Source organism: Lissotriton vulgaris, chromosome 5 (genome assembly GCF_964263255.1).
Source record: "Lissotriton vulgaris chromosome 5, aLisVul1.2, whole genome shotgun sequence".
NCBI classification, from domain to species: Eukaryota; Metazoa; Chordata; class Amphibia; order Caudata; family Salamandridae; genus Lissotriton; species Lissotriton vulgaris.
The window spans coordinates 746,757,337-746,775,514 of record NC_141693.1 but is presented as its reverse complement, the minus strand read 5'-3'; the positions used below and the strand labels follow the sequence as shown (position 1 = coordinate 746,775,514).

At 44.3% G+C, this 18,178-nt stretch overlaps 1 protein-coding gene across 1 annotated transcript in view; it reads left to right on the top strand.

Annotated features, from left to right (window-relative positions):
- Window positions 1–18,178, top strand: part of VWA5B1 (von Willebrand factor A domain containing 5B1) — a 1,100,054-nt gene that overhangs the window by 309,098 nt on the left and 772,778 nt on the right. The gene's annotated exons all lie outside the window — the stretch shown is intronic.

The window sequence follows — 18,178 nt, the reverse complement described above, 5'->3', positions numbered from 1 at the left end:
TATATGTGAGTGTCATTGTGTCCCAAGTTGCCAACAGACTCAAGCAGTACGTGTTTTACAGAAAAGAAATGAGATCCAGTTTGTCATTCAGTCCATTGGGAATAAGGGTTTGGAGCCTACGAATCCAGAAAGTCTCCCTTTGGAGAAGTACTTTTGCATTGTCTATCCCCAGCCTTTGCGGGACCATTTCAATTACTTGAAATCTTAACTGGGCAATGGAATGCCCCGACTCAATCCAGTGCTTTGCTAGAGGTGCAGTCAAGTTTTTATTGCGGATGCGGCTCTTATGTTCCGTCAGCCTTATTTTCAGTTTCCTATCTGTTTTGCCAACATATAACAATCCGCATGGACATTTTATTGAATAAACCACATGTTCAGAGTTGCAATTAGTGGTGTGCCTCAATTGTATTTTTTCTCCTGTGCGTGGATGCAACAGGGTATCACCAAGTATAGCATTGTTGCAATTTTTACAGTTGTAACATTTTTGGGTCCCTTTGTAAACTGATTTTTCCGCCATGAGATCATTTGTTGATTTGTTCAGTAGTTCCTTTAAATTTTGTGACCTCTTATATGCAAACAAGGGTCTGTCATGAAAAAGTGTATCAAAGTCTTTTTCTGCTGTTATAATCTCCCATCTTTTGAGGATGATTCTTTGAATATCCTTAGACGCAGACGAATATTTCGAAACAAAAACCATCCTTTTGTTATCCACCTTAGTCTTTTTCTGTAAGAGATCCATCCTAGGCATTGCTTTAATTTTATCCAAGTGCCCTTCTAGCAGCTTATTGGGATAACCCCTGTCCAAATATCTCTGTTTTTGTTGCTCTAGACTCTTATCACAATCAGTGTCATTAGAGGAAATCCTCTTAATCCTCATGAATTGAGAAATCGGAAGATTGTTGATGAGGCTCACAGGATGAAAGCTCCCATATAGTAGTGCTGTATTTCTATCCGTCTCTTTTTTGAACAACTTAGTTTGGATAGATCCGTCTTGCAGTTCTACAAGTACATCCAGAAAGGGTAGTGCGGTGTTACTTACACTATGAGTAAATTGTATCCGTGGGTTGGCCAGATTCAAACTTTTGATGTTTCGGAGTAACTCTGCAGGGGAACGTTTCCATATAATGAATATATAGTCTATGTAACGTTTGTAGTAAACTATTCCTTCCTGCCATGTGGGGTCCTCAAGTATATAATCAAGCTCGAATTTCGCCATAAAGATGCTGGCATAAACACATGCTCCCGGAAATCCCATGGCCGTTCCTGTTAATTGAGTGTAAAAGTCATCTTGCCATAGAAAGTAACTGTTCTGAAGGCAGAACTCCAACAGTTGTAGTATGAAATATTTCATCTCATCTGGTATATCTGATCTCAACTGTGCCCACTCCATCGCATCCATACCTTGCTTGTGGGGGATCGATGTATATAAAGAAGCAACATCGATAGTACATAGTGTCCAGTCCTCATTGTCAACCATTGTAACCATAGTAAGACTCCTCAAGAAATCTGACGTGTCCTCTAAATACGTAACCCAGTTCTGCATTAATGATTGTAAATGCGCATCAATGAAAACACCCAAATTTTCAAAAATTGAAGAACACCCTGAAACGATGGGCCTGAAAGGAGGGTCGTTCAAGTTTTTGTGTACTTTCGGTAGGAAGTAAATTTTAGGTCTTCTCGGGTATGCTTGCCGTAAGTACCGTTTTGTTGAACTGTCGATCCAATTCAAATCCTCAGCCTTATCCAAGATGTCATCCAGATTTTGGGATATGTTTATTGTTGGGTCTTGTTCAAGCTTAGCATACGTTCCCACGTTGTGTACATGTTCATCTCCTTTCGATTTATAGAACGTCGAATCCATGAGAACGAGTGCACCACCTTTATCCGCCTTCTGAAATACCAAGTCCTTGTTCTTCGCTAGCCTTTGGAGAGCACTGTACTCTGCTCGTGTGAGATTCCTGGCCTTCCTCTTGAACTGAATCCTATTCATGTCCGCTTTCACTAGGATTTCAAACGTGTCCAGAGTTTTATGGGATGTTGGTGCCATAAAGTTGCTTTTTGGTTTAAACCGTCTATCTTCATCCACAGTATCTGTCACTGGGTTCAAAATTGTAAAAAAATGTTTCAACCTCAGGATTCTCATGAACTTGAAAAATGCTACCTCCACTTCCAATGCATTTGTGTGGTACGTACTTACAAAGGATGTACCTTTGTTCAATAGCCTCCTTTCAAAACTTGACAGAGAATAACTGGAGATATTTACTATGAGGTCTTGGTCTGGCTTCTCAGCCCCGTTTTTTTCAATAGCTCTCTGTCCTTCTCCCTTTCCTTTTCCCTTTCCTTGTCCTCTTCTCGTTTTTTGTCTCCAGTCAGAGTCGTTGAAGCATCCGGTGGTTTGCTTGGTGGTAAGTCCTTCTCTAAAAAAGAGACCGAAGATGGTCCTGCTGTTGTGCCTGTTTGATCAGAGGGTTGTAGTGTTGGCCTTTGTGCCTGTGGAATCGTTATAGGCTGCCTTACAGAGCTCAGTTCGCTATCTGAAACTACACTCTCATCCGAGGAAGCTGGTTGCTGCTTTTTGTTATTGAATCGTCGTCTTGCATAAACTTCTGCCCATGTGTAGGCCTCGTTTAATTTATAGTCAATGGTGTCGCGCTTAAATTTACGCAACTTGGTCTCTTCCAACTCCTTTCCGTACTTATCTAGTCGTGTGTTGATGTCTTCCAAGGTTCTGCCCCATAAATCTTCCTCAATTCTTTCTGACAGGTCTCGCTTTAAGTTAAATATCTCCTCCTCTAGATCAGCTATGGTCTTAGCAAGTTCCTCTATTAGCAGTAAGATCAAATCCAGGGAGCATTTATTTAAGATCTCGAACCACTTCTCCATGAACTTTGGATTGTTGTTCAGTCTGTATAGCATAGGTCTTATCGCTAATCTTAAGCCTCTGGGTATACGCTTCACATGATGATACTGGATGAGCGTCGCTGCATGTAATCGCTGGTTTAATTCACGCCTGGTCAGGTATTCGAGTTGCTTGAGTTGTTGTGTGACGGATCCTCCTTGTGCATCGAAAGTTTTGGATTCCTTAATGAGCTTATATATTTGATTCGCATCTTCCGTCGTGTATGCCTTTGTGTTGGCCCTGTTATCTGTGATGGCCACTATTGAATCAAACAACATTTTTCAAGTGGTGCTAGCACCCTAAGGTTGCAGTAAGATAAGAAATGAATCTGGAGGGGTGCTGCACTCAATTCACTGATTCTTTCAATGTTTATCCTGTATGTGTGCTGTGCTGGTATGTAGCCTGCAAACTATATGTATCAAATGTGTAAGGCCTGGTAATGAAAACTACCAGGACACCAGTACGCACTACTCAAATTCAATTTAACGTTAGTACATTCTTTTAATTTTTACAAGCAATAAACAGAATCGTTATCTCATTTATATTAAAGTTTCCATTATTGTGAAAAACACTCTATTTTCATATAAAGTGCCTAAAAAGTACATGGTTCATACAACTCAAAATCAAAACAATTCATCAACACCCAATGCATTTCGGGGCGGAAGCCCCTTCGTCAGGGGTCTGTGTGTGAGAAAGAAAGAAAAAAAAAAAAGAAAAAAAGAAAGAAATCACATTACTCTCGATGCAGGAGCAAACTAGAAATCAAATTTCTATATTGAACAGACTTCTTACCGCTAGTACACTGGAATTGTGAATTCCAATACACACGAAAGAAATTGAGTAACCTGGACGAGAAAAACAATATCGAATTCGTATTAAAGATATGCACCTACTCAATAAGGTGAATACCTACTATTCCCTGTATTAGATGACCTGTTACCGGTATGACTATCTGCATGAAAATCTGCAGAAAACAAAGAGAGATCAGAAGAAATCTATGTAAGACAACACGTGCAGCAAGGGATGCTCAAACCTTTAGTGCATGTTGAGAATAATGCTCACCTTATTTATGATGCCATATTATCAAGAGCCTGTGTGTAAAAAAGGGACTACCGTCAAACACGCTGAAATCAAAAAGTATGTTCGATATTCACTTGCTACTACAAGACGTCAACAAGAAATTTACCTGCGAGCCTTACGTGATAAGCATCAGTCTCGACAAGTGCTCATGGTGTAGCCAACCTGTCGGAAAAAGCGACAATCTATCAAACGCTGGCCAGCGTGCAACTATTTCTCAAGCGGAAAATAGTTAAAGAATGCATTTATCGACCCTTACCGGAAAAGAGTAGAACTGTAGCCCGTAACAGCGTTCTTCCCGAGTGTTGGTGGAAACGCTTAGTCCTTCTTTTATTATAAACGCGATTGCGTGCATGGATACTGACAACGGACTATCGCTGTAAAAAAATCTTTCCATTGTGATTTAACCCGATTCTCTCAATCGTACTAACCATACTTCGACTCCTAATCTATGCGCAAGGTGGTAATGTGTTCGCTCATCACTCTATCGTTCTACCGAGTTTATGTAAAGATCGACAGTGCCCTCCTTTAATATTACACCTGCCGCCATCTTTGAACGGTGAGCGATGATGAAATCGCCCAGTATACTATCCATCACTGACTAAGAAGAGCATCAAAAGAAAAAAGAATGGAGGGTCAAGGGAGACATATTAAATGTTCCTTATGAATTGTAAATTAAATCAATCCTAAAATGTTTGAGTCATTACAATGCAATGTATTGAATTGTGAAAAACGAACTACTTAAAACATCTATTGATGCATATACGAACGATCTTTACATAAACTCGGTAGAACGATAGAGTGATGAGCGAACACATTACCACCTTGCGCATAGATTAGGAGTCGAAGTATGGTTAGTACGATTGAGAGAATCGGGTTAAATCACAATGGAAAGATTTTTTTACAGCGATAGTCCGTTGTCAGTATCCATGCGCGCAATCGCGTTTATAATAAAAGAAGGACTAAGCGTTTCCACCAACACTCGGGAAGAACGCTGTTACGGGCTACAGTTCTACTCTTTTCCAGTAAGGGTCGATAAATGCATTCTTTAACTATTTTCCGCTTGAGAAATAGTTGCACGCTGGCCAGCGTTTGATAGATTGTCGCTTTTTCCGACAGGTTGGCTACACCATGAGCACTTGTCGAGACTGATGCTTATCACGTAAGGCTCGCAGGTAAATTTCTTGTTGACGTCTTGTAGTAGCAAGTGAATATCGAACATACTTTTTGATTTCAGCGTGTTTGACGGTAGTCCCTTTTTTACACACAGGCTCTTGATAATATGGCATCATAAATAAGGTGAGCGTTATTCTCAACATGCACTAAAGGTTTGAGCATCCCTTGCTGCACGTGTTGTCTTACATAGATTTCTTCTGATCTCTCTTTGTTTTCTGCAGATTTTCACGCAGATAGTCATACAGGTAACAGGTCATCTAATACAGGGAATAGTAGGTATTCACCTTATTGAGTAGGTGCATATCTTTAATACGAATTTGATATTGTTTTTCTCGTCCAGGTTACTCAATTTCTTTCGTGTGTATTGGAATTCACAATTCCAGTGTACTAGCGGTAAGAAGTCTGTTCAATATAGAAATTTGATTTCTAGTTTGCTCCTGCATCGAGAGTAATGTGATTTCTTTCTTTTTTTTCTTTCTTTCTCACACACAGACCCCTGACGAAGGGGCTTCCGCCCCGAGATGCATTGGGTGTTGATGAATTGTTTTGATTTTGAGTTGTATGAACCATGTACGTTTTAGGCACTTTATATGAAAATAGAGTGTTTTTTACAATAATGGAAACTTTAATATAAATGAGATAACGATTCTGTTTATTGCTTGTAAAAATTAAAAGAATGTACTAACGTTAAATTGAATTTGAGTAGTGCGTACTATTGTCCTGGTAGTTTTCATTACCAGGCCTTACACATTTGATACATATAGTTTGCAGGCTACATACCAGCACAGCACACATACCGGATAAACATTGAAAGAATCAGTGAATTGAGTGCAGCACCCCTCCAGATTCATTTCTTATCTTACTGCAACCTTAGGGTGCTAGCACCACATGAAAAATGTCGTTTGATTCAATAGCGGCCATCACAGATAACAGGGCCAACACAAAGGCATACACGACGGAGGATGCGAATCAAATATATAAGCTCATTAAGGAATCCAAAACTTTCGATGCACAAAGAGGATCCGTCACACAACAACTCAAGCAACTCGAATACCTGACCAGGCGTGAATTAAACCCGCGATTACACGCAACGACGCTCATCCAGTATCATCGTGTGAAGCGTATACCCAGAGGCTTAAGATTAGCGATAAGACCTATGCTATACAGACTGAACAACAATCCAACGTTCATGGAGAAGTGGTTCGAGATCTTGAATAAATGCTCCCTGGATTTGATCTTACTGCTTATAGAGGAACTTGCTAAGACCATAGCTGATCTAGAGGAGGAGATATTTAACTTAAAGCGAGACCTGTCAGAAAGAATTGAGGAAGATTTATGGGGCAGAACCTTGGAAGACATCAACACACGACTAGATAAGTACGGAAAGGAGTTGGAAGAGACCAAGTTGCGTAAATTTAAGCGCGACACCATTGACTATAAATTAAACGAGGCCTACACATGGGCAGAAGTTTATGCAAGACGACGATTCAATAACAAAAAGCAGCAACCAGCTTCCTCGGATGAGAGTGTAGTTTCAGATAGCGAACTGAGCTCTGTAAGGCAGTCTATAACGATTCCACAGGCACAAAGGCCAACACTACAACCCTCTGATCAAACAGGCACAACAGCAGGACCATCTTCGGTCTCTTTTTTAGAGAAGGACTTACCACCAAGCAAACCACCGGATGCTTCAACGACTCTGACTGGAGACAAAAAACGAGAAGAGGACAAGGAAAGGGAAAAGGAAAGGGAGAAGGACAGAGAGCTATTGAAATAAACGGGGCTGAGAAGCCAGACCAAGACCTCATAGTAAATATCTCCAGTTATTCTCTGTCAAGTTTTGAAAGGAGGCTATTGAACAAAGGTACATCCTTTGTAAGTACGTACCACACAAATGCATTGGAAGTGGAGGTAGCATTTTTCAAGTTCATGAGAATCCTGAGGTTGAAACATTTTTTTACAATTTTGAACCCAGTGACAGATACTGTGGATGAAGATAGACGGTTTAAACCAAAAAGCAACTTTATGGCACCAACATCCCATAAAACTCTGGACACGTTTGAAATCCTAGTGAAAGCGGACATGAATAGGATTCAGTTCAAGAGGAAGGCCAGGAATCTCACACGAGCAGAGTACAGTGCTCTCCAAAGGCTAGCGAAGAACAAGGACTTGGTATTTCAGAAGGCGGATAAAGGTGGTGCACTCGTTCTCATGGATTCGACGTTCTATAAATCGAAAGGAGATAAACATGTACACAACGTGGGAACGTATGCTAAGCTTGAACAAGACCCAACAATAAACATATCCCAAAATTTGGATGACATCTTGGATAAGGCTGAGGATTTGAATTGGATCGACAGTTCAACAAAACAGTACTTACGGCAAGCATACCCGAGAAGACCTAAAATTTACTTCCTACCGAAAGTACACAAAAACTTGAACGACCCTCCTTTCAGGCCCATCGTTTCAGGGTGTTCTTCAATTTTTGAAAATTTGGGTGTTTTCATTGAAGCGCATTTACAATCATTTATGCAGAACTGGGTTACGTATTTAGAGGACACGTCAGATTTCTTGAGGAGTCTTACTATGGTTACAATGGTTGACAATGAGGACTGGACACTATGTACTATCGATGTTGCTTCTTTATATACATCGATCCCCCACAAGCAAGGTATGGAAGCGATGGAGTGGGCACTGTTGAGATCAGATATACCAGATGAGTTGAAATATTTCATACTACAACTGTTGGAGTTCTGCCTTCAGAACAGTTACTTTCTATGGCAAGATGACTTTTACACTCAATTAACAGGAACGGCCATGGGATTTCCGGGAGCATGTGTTTATGCCAACATCTTTATGGCGAAATTCGAGCTTGATTATATACTTGAGGACCCCACATGGCAGGAAGGAATAGTTTACTACAAACGTTACATAGACTATATATTCATTATATGGAAACGTTCCCCTGCAGAGTTACTCCGAAACATCAAAAGTTTGAATCTGGCCAACCCACGGATACAATTTACTCATAGTGTAAGTAACACCGCACTACCCTTTCTGGATGTACTTGTAGAACTGCAAGACGGATCTATCCAAACTAAGTTGTTCAAAAAAGAGACGGATAGAAATACAGCACTACTATATGGGAGCTTTCATCCTGTGAGCCTCATCAACAATCTTCCGATTTCTCAATTCATGAGGATTAAGAGGATTTCCTCTAATGACACTGAATGTGATAAGAGTCTAGAGCAACAAAAACAGAGATATTTGGACAGGGGTTATCCCAATAAGCTGCTAGAAGGGCACTTGGATAAAATTAAAGCAATGCCTAGGATGGATCTCTTACAGAAAAAGACTAAGGTGGATAACAAAAGGATGGTTTTTGTTTCGAAATATTCGTCTGCGTCTAAAGATATTCAAAGAATCATCCTCAAAAGATGGGAGATTATAACAGCAGAAAAAGACTTTGATACACTTTTTCATGACAGACCCTTGTTTGCATATAAGAGGTCACAAAATTTAAAGGAACTACTGAACAAATCAACAAATGATCTCATGGCGGAAAAATCAGTTTACAAAGGGACCCAAAAATGTTACAACTGTAAAAATTGCAACAATGCTATACTTGGTGATACCCTGTTGCATCCACGCACAGGAGAAAAAATACAATTGAGGCACACCACTAATTGCAACTCTGAACATGTGGTTTATTCAATAAAATGTCCATGCGGATTGTTATATGTTGGCAAAACAGATAGGAAACTGAAAATAAGGCTGACGGAACATAAGAGCCGCATCAGCAATAAAAACTTGACTGCACCTCTAGCAAAGCACTGGATTGAGTCGGGGCATTCCATTGCCCAGTTAAGATTTCAAGTAATTGAAATGGTCCCGCAAAGGCTGGGGATAGACAATGCAAAAGTACTTCTCCAAAGGGAGACTTTCTGGATTCGTAGGCTCCAAACCCTTATTCCCAATGGACTGAATGACAAACTGGATCTCATTTGTTTTCTGTAAAACACGTACTGCTTGAGTCTGTTGGCAACTTGGGACACAATGACACTCACATATACAAACACACATATATTGGAGCTATGGGTGGGAGCGAGCTGCCTACTGTTGATATCATACCCTGTAGATTGTAAATAGGTAGGATTTGTTATCATTTGAGACCATTTAAATGTTTTCTGTGTGTATCTGCAAATGTTATTGGTCACTTTAACTGCGATTAGATGAACCTCAAAATGTTTATTCACATGTTCGTATATGCATCAATAGATGTTTTAAGTAGTTCGTTTTTCACAGTTCAATACATTGCATTGTAATGACTCAAAACATTTTAGGATTGATTTAATTTACAATTCATAAGGAACATTTAATATGTCTCCCTTGACCCTCCATTCTTTTTTCTTTTGATGCTCTTCTTAGTCAGTGATGGATAGTAGACTGGGCGATTTCATCATCACTCACCGTTCAAAGATGGGGGCGGGTGTAATAATAAAGCAGGGCACTGTCGATCTTCACATAAACTCGGTAGAACGATAGAGTGATGAGCGAACACATTACCACCTTGCGCATAGATTAGGAGTCGAAGTATGGTTAGTACGATTGAGAGAATCAGGTTAAATCACAATGGAAAGATTTTTTTACAGCGATAGTCCGTTGTCAGTATCCATGCTTGCAATCGCGTTTATAATAAAAGAAGGACTAAGCGTTTCCACCAACACTCGGGAAGAACGCTGTTACGGGCTACAGTTCTACTCTTTTCCGGTAAGGGTCGATAAATGCATTCTTTAACTATTTTCCGCTTGAGAAATAGTTGCACGCTGGCCAGCGTTTGATAGATTGTCGCTTTTTCCGACAGGTTGGCTACACCATGAGCACTTGTCGAGACTGATGCTTATCACGTAAGGCTCGCAGGTAAATTTCTTGTTGACGTCTTGTAGTAGCAAGTGAATATCGAACATACTTTTTGATTTCAGCGTGTTTGACGGTAGTCCCTTTTTTACACACAGGCTCTTGATAATATGGCATCATAAATAAGGTGAGCGTTATTCTCAACATGCACTAAAGGTTTGAGCATCCCTTGCTGCACGTGTTGTCTTACATAGATTTCTTCTGATCTCTCTTTGTTTTCTGCAGATTTTCACGCAGATAGTCATACAGGTAACAGGTCATCTAATACAGGGAATAGTAGGTATTCACCTTATTGAGTAGGTGCATATCTTTAATACGAATTCGATATTGTTTTTCTTGTCCAGGTTACTCAATTTCTTTCGTGTGTATTGGAATTCACAATTCCAGTGTACTAGTGGTAAGAAGTCTGTTCAATATAGAAATTTGATTTCTAGTTTGCTCCTGCATCGAGAGTAATGTGATTTCTTTCTTCTTTTTCTTTCTTTCTCACACACAGACCCCTGACGAAGGGGCTTCCGCCCCGAAATGCATTGGGTGTTGATGAATTGTTTTGATTTTGAGTTGTATGAACCATGTACTTTTTAGGCACTTTATATGAAAATAGAGTGTTTTTCACAATAATGGAAACTTTAATATAAATGAGATAACGAATCTGTTTATTGCTTGTAAAAATTAAAAGAATGTACTAACGTTAAATTGAATTTGAGTAGTGCGTACTGGTGTCCTGGTAGTTTTCATTACCAGGCCTTACACATTTGATACATATAGTTTGCAGGCTACATACCAGCACAGCACACATACCGGATAAACATTGAAAGAATCAGTGAATTGAGTGCAGCACCCCTCCAGATTCATTTCTTATCTGATTGGAATTACGTGGCATTGTGTGGTGTGTGCTTATGTGGATTGTTGCTGTATGGTATAGATTGGTTTTATGTGGGGGGTATTTATGTGACTGAGAGATAGGCTGTGTGAAGAAAGAGGGTGGAGAGATACAAGTGGAGAGAGGGCAAGAGTAAAGAGAGAAGATGAGGGGAAGTTACATGCCCAGCTCTTCCCGGGGGAGGGTCCATCCTGTAGTGAGCGAAGTTTACAAGTTAAAGCCTGCCTTTATTTTAACTCTGTTTCAAGTCCATTGAGGGGGAGGGAAGGAAAGCACTGTATAAAAAAACACACCACTATAGAAGAGAGGCACCCAGCACTGTGTATGATTGATTTTAGCACTGCATGATTGATTGAGAACAAAGCATTAACAAAAGAGATGACGGCGCAGGAGAGTGACAGCTCTACACAGGTGGCCTTTCCAACCAATTAATCCAGAGCAGGTTTATGGCACATTTCCCCTTGTTGCCAATTTCTTTGTGGCAGAGTTCTACAAAAAAAGATGTGTAAGTTATCTGTCAGGCTGCTTTACATGACTCTCTCTAGCGAATCCTTCCCCATTTTGCAACACCCTGCACCCCCCAATTTATGTATTCCCTGAGTAAATGTTTTACAAATCCAGCTCTGGTGACATTTATCCTACAGGACTTCAACCTCCTTTGCCTCTTATTCCTCAATGTAACGTATAATCATGTATAGTAAAAATAGCAGCATAGCAAAGCCGATCTGAACAGTACAAGATGGCATCTAGTTATACGGCATTGTCCAGCATAGAATATGGCAAGTAGTAGAACAGCATTACAGAACAGCACCAGCGTAACGTAGTCCAGGATCACACTGCACAGTCTAGCGAAGCATCACATGTGCTGTAAAACATGATCACAACACAACTTGAAGTAGATTGTCTCTCCGAGCTTTCTACCTCCTCTCTAGAGAAGGGAGAGTCTCTCCCCCTCTATCTCCAAACCTTCCCAGTACATGTCCCCTCTGTGGGGGTGGGTGAGGCAGGGAGAGCTGGGTATCACTGGAAATGGAAAGAGAGTGACACAAGAGGGAGAACTGGTAGTGGAAGGGCCGAGGGTGGTAAAACGAGATCTGGGCCGGACAGGCCGTAGCGGGCACTAGGCAATCCCTGGTGCACCTCACGGGTGGGGGGCCAGTTTGGGGGCCCTAGGGGCTGTTTTTGTTACAGGGCAATTTTTGTAAAATTGGCCCAGTAACAAAATCGGCCAAAAACCGGCGGCACCCACAACCCCCTGGGTGGGGGGGGGGTGCTGAGAGGGCGTTTACCGGGCGAGCACTTTGCCATGGTCGGTTTTGGTTCCCAGTCCGGCCCTGAACGAGATAAGAGCATGGAGGGTGAGCAGGGATAGAACGAGACACAGAAAGGAAGGGGGTATGAGGCGGAAGAAAATTGAACATTGTAAGATGAAGAGAGGGATTGAGGAGAGAAGTTGAGTAACTTGTGAGATGGCGGTAGATGTGGGCAGACAGGAAGGAAGAGGAAGTGCACGTGACGCAAGAAAGGAGGGAGTTTGAGAGAAAGAGAGAGACCAAAAGAAAGGGTGAGCAGATAGCTAGATGTAAGAGAAATGTGTGAGGGGGAGTGTAGCACGGCAGGGCCCAGGTCTGAGTAGGCCGCAGCAGCATTGAACAAATACTTTCACTATCAGCCGGAAGACCACCAGGGGTCTCCGGCCCTTTCATTTATACTCTCGGGCATGTGGATGCATGGGTGCATGCCAGCATTGTAGGAGAGGGCCTGGGTGTCTCTCTACATCCCTCCTTTCTTCTGGTTCTAGATCATCAAGTTCTCTCAGTTCAGGGAGACGTATATACAAAGCCCCTCAGCCGCTGAATCAGCACCGGATTCGGCCGGAGACCATACTTCTGGCTCCGGGTACATGGAGATGTCGCAACCCCAGCCGGGGCTCCCTCAGCCAGCTCGTCAGCAGTGTGCTGGCTGGTCAACTGGGCACTACCAGCAGTTCCTTGACTAGCTTGCCTCGGTGATGCCGGCAAGGAGTTCCTCACATTAGGTGATACAGGGGGAGAGAAGTTCGGCAAAGAGTCCTGAAACCCAGAGACCTCGGGTCCACTTCTGCTTCCGTTGTCTTCTTGAAGCTGGACACATTCCTCGTGATGGATTGTTGTCCCTTTTGAGTGGTGACCATGGTTCCTTAGACACTTACAACGACCCATGCATCTGGCTTGTAGGGCGTCCGGAACTACCACCCAGGGTGTCTGTCTTTGATCACCACCTGGTCTCTCACTTTCGGCTGCGGCTCTTGGGCTCTTCGGGCCTCACTCGCCTTCCGGTTCATTGTCTCTCTCCTCACCTGGACCGCCGCATCACCCCGCTCCACGGGCACCCACGTCGGGTCTGACGGGATATTGTCTTGTGGGGCGCGCTTGAACAGGAGATGAGCCGGAGCACACTTAAAGGTGCTATGAGGAGTCTGACGGTATGCACCGAGGAACTGGTCTAGGGCTGCTTCAGGATTTTCCCCATTATCCACAGCCATGCGCAATGCCTGGTTGATTGTCCTCATCAGTGTTTCTACTTCCCCGTTCACTTGGAGTCATAGCGCAGTGATCTTCCTGTGGCGCACCGCTAGGTTCTCAAAATACACCTGGAACTCCCGCCCTTGGAAGGGGGGTCCATTGTCGACTTGACCTCTTCCGGCAGTCCCATCATTGCAAAGGCTCTGTCCAGGACTCTCTTCACGTGGGGGAAAGCTGTGGAGGCCACCACCTCAACAATGGGGAACTTCGAAAATGAATCGACCACGACCAGCATGTGCCGTCCATCTGAAAAACACCCACTGTCCATGCTGAGGTGCGTCCATGGAGTCTTGCTCGGTTCTTCCGTGATCACCGGTGCCGGAGCTGGGTCCCCTCCAGTGATTGTACAGGCATGGCACTGCCTTACCATCTCCTCTACCATGGAGTCCATCGCCGGAAACCAGACCTTGTCTCGTAACCTGAACTTGGTCTGGGCCATTCCTTGGTGACCAACGTGGGCCAGCACGAGGATCCTCTTCTGGAATGTCTCTGGGATCACTATTAGATTCACTCTCAAGACCACTCCTTCCGCCTCCACTCTCAACTCGCTCCGAACTTACCACAGTTGTTGGCGGGCGTGGCTGACCTCCAGCCGGAGTTCTCGAGCGCCGTCCATGAAGTGGGCCCAACCGTTGTTCTCCAAGGCACCTTGAACTCGGAAAAGAGTGGGGTGTTCTTAAGTGGCTCGGCCAATCTCTTCCAGTGTCATGGCCTTGGGACATACCCCTTGCGACACCATGATGTACAAATGCCTCAGTGCTGCAGGCATCCGCAGAAGGGTTGGATGGCGTCAGGGATTCCCGGTGGTTGGCAGGGTTGTGTGCACCTGGGCGGAAAACCACTTTGAAGTTGTAGCCTTGCAACTGCACCGCCCATCGTTCGATCCTCGGGGGCGCTAACCGGGATGAGCCAGCAAACAGCGGGAGTAGCGGCTTGCGATCGGTCACAAAGCTGAATTCTTGACCGCACAGATACAGGTGGAAGTGCTGGCATGCCCATTTGATCGCCAACGCCTCCCTCTCGATCTGAGCATATCTGGTCTCTGTATCGGTGAGTGCTTTGCTGGCGTAGGTCACTGGCTTCCACACTTCCGGGCTGTGTTCCTGGAGAAGGACCGCCCCAAGGCCCACCGGGCTGGCATCAACGACCAGTTCTGTTCGGCGACGTGGATGGAAGTAGGCCATCACAGTCTTGTCCAGCAGGCCCGCCTTGATTTCTCGGAATGCCTTATTGGCCGCCAGCATCCACTCCCATTTGTGGTTGCGACGCGTAAGGACGCGCATTGGCTCAGACATGGCCGCAAGATTGGGGATGAAGTGTCCACAGTACATGGTCATGCTGAGGAAGCTCCTCACCTCCATGGGGTTTGTAGGCATGCTGGCTGTCCGTAAAGCTTCGGCCATCTTTGGATCTACCAGGAGTCCCTCACGGGTGAATGTGTACCCAAAGAAGTCTACACTCTCCTGATAGAAGGAGCATTTTGCTATGTGCAGAGTTAGGCCACAGTCCACCAGTCTTCTTAGAGTGGCTCGGAGGTGCTAATGGTGTTCTTCGCGCGTGTTGGAGTATACCAGGATATCATCGCTGAGGTTGATCACGCCTTGCAGCCCCAACAGTGCTTCCCGGGTGGCATTCTGGAAGACCTCGGTGGCTGACGATACTCCAAAACTGTGCCTCTTGTACCTACGTAGCCAACCTGCGTCGAAAATGTGGTAATATACTGTCTCTCAGGTTCCAGTTCCAGTTGGTGGTATCCGGCATTCAAGTCTAGTTTTGAAAACCACTCCACTCCATTTACGCCTGCCACAATATCGTCCATTGTGGGGGTGATGTGCCATTCCCTCTTCACGGCGGTGTTTGGCAGTCTCATATCGACACAGAGTCGAATGGCTCCTGGTTGCTTGTGTTTGGGTGCCACAACCAGCGGGGTGGGACCAGAAACATTCTCGATCACCCCTACTTCTTTGAGCTTCCTCAGCTCCTCCTCCACTTGCGGACGTAGGTTGAAAGGCACCCACCAGTGCTTGAGGGCCACAGGCCGTATTGAGGGGTCAATGTGCAGCTTTAACTTTTTGCCTTTTAGCTTCCCCAGTCCTTTGAAGAGCTCTGGAAACTCCTCTAGCATTGCTTCTGCATGGGATTTGTGGACCTGGTAAGCGAAAAAGACAAGCCCTAGGTCTTCCGCAGTGTGACAACTGAGTAGAGTCCCGTTCTCGCCCTCCGTGATGTGGAACCTCGCCTCAGTGTAGTAGTTTCCGCTTGTGACGGTGGTCTGGATGACTCCACGGAGAGGAAGCGGGTCCGTCCCACGAAGGTAAGACTGACAGTGGCAGTGTCGGTCGACCCCGCTTGACGCCGGGTAAAATTGGAATATATTGCTGATGTGGTGAATTTGAAACGCTAAGCCATAACGAAAGAAACATTTTAAAAATCGCTGATTTTAAACTGACTGAAAAGTTGAATTTTTATTTGTGTTAGAGTTGATTGACTAATTATAATACACCTATCTGGGCTTAGACGCTCTCCCTAGGCGCTAGGCGCTGCCAGGGATTCAAATTTGGTAAACACACAGTGCTCTGTGATACAGCCTGCCCACCCCGGTCCGACTCGGTATCCAATACCGTTAAGCGGAGGGCGGGACAGGTACGAGCCTGAGTGACACACTTCCTGTTCCCCCTGTAGTACCGAGCGGTTAGCGCTCTAGCCTTGCTGCAACTGGGGCTATTTAGGCGGCGAGGAGGTGATGCAATTTGCGGTAAGACTGACAGTGGCAGTGTCGGTCGACCCCGCTTGACGCCAGGTAAAATTGGAATATATTGCTGATGTGGTGAATTTGAAACGCTAAGCCATAACGAAAGAAACATTTTAAAAATCGCTGATTTTAAACTGACTGAAAAGTTGAATTTTTATTTGTGTTAGAGTTGATTGACTAATTATAATACACCTATCTGGGCTTAGACGCTCTCCCTAGGCGCTAGGCGCTGCCAGGGATTCAAATTTGGTAAACACACAGTGCTCTGTGATACAGCCTGCCCGCCCCGGCCCGACTCGGTATCCAATACCGTTGAGCGGAGGGCGGGACAGGTACGAGCCTGAGTGACACACTTCCTGTTCCCGCTGTAGTACCGAGCGGTTAGCGCTCTAGCCTTGCTGCAACTGGGGCTATTTAGGCGGCGAGGAGGTGAGGCGATTTGCAGTAAGACTGACAGTGGCAGTGTCGGTCGACCCCGCTTGACGCCAGGTAAAATTGGAATATATTGCTGATGTGGTGAATTTGAAACACTAAGCCATAACGAAAGAAACATTTTAAAAATCGCTGATTTTAAACTGACTGAAAAGTTGAATTTTTATTTGTGTTAGAGTTGATTGACTAATTATAATACACCTATCTGGGCTTAGACGCTCTCCCTAGGCGCTAGGCGATGCCAGGGATTCAAATTTGGTAAACACACAGTGCTCTGTGATACAGCCTGCCCGCCCCGGTCCGACTCGGTATCCAATACCGTTGAGCGGAGGCGGGACAGGTACGAGCCTGAGTGACACACTTCCTGTTCCCGCTGTAGTACCGAGCGGTTAGCGCTCTAGCCTTGCTGCAACTGGGGCTATTTAGCTACTCGTCGGGAACAAGCGCGCAGCGATTGCGCGCAGGGGGCGCCTCAGACGCGCCGAAGACAAGCCAAAGACCTGCCCGTCTGCGCCCGTCCACGCCAGACCGGGCTAGGGGCTATGGCAGATCCTGCTGTTTCACCGCCTTCCCGCGCCTTGACGAGAATAACATATTCCTCTAAGGTATTGCGCTGTTTAAATGTTCCTCACTCACTAAATGCTAAGTGCTCCTCCCAATTAGAGGTGGAAGGCCCCTTTTCCTGCCAATTCTGTTGCACCCAATTTACTGCTGCTCAAACAGTGATCTCTCGGATACATTGTGATAATTTGATGATACCCATGCCCTCTCTAGTCGTAGACACCGCCCCACGAGGTAGGAAAAATATCCTATGCAATATTAGGTCCCTATCAAAACACACGGCGGAGGTATGGGATATGATATCTTCCAGTCAGCCTGAGCTGTGTTTTCTCACTGAAACATGGCTCAAACCACACTGTACACCGACCATCACTCTTGCTATTCCGTGCAATTACAAATTATTGCGACTGGACCGCCCTATGAAAACTGGTGGCGGAATTGCTGTGGTATACAAAGAAGAATTGAAAGCTACAATTTTAGAAGCATTTTGTTCCCCTGACATTGAAATTTTGATTTTTAAGATACAGTCCTCTAAGGAAAACTATAAAGGTGCTCTAGTTTATAGGCCACCTGGTCCTTACAAAAACTTTTCCAATAATTTAATTGAATTACTTGCCCCACATATAAATGATGACGGTGAGTTCACACTAGTTAGAGATTTTAATGTCCATGGTGAGAAACATGACTGCAATGATGCTCAATCATTAATGACAGACCTATTAACTTTAGGTCTGACATTAAAGAATAAAGGACCTACGCATCAGGCTGGTCATACTTTAGACCTAGTTTTTTCCAATGTTCACACGATTTCATGCCCGCCTGCTATCCAGGTGAGCTGGACTGATCATTTTGTTGTGGAATTTATTACCCCCCCTCAGGCGCCTAAACCCACGCACCTCAGCACACTACCTTGCATC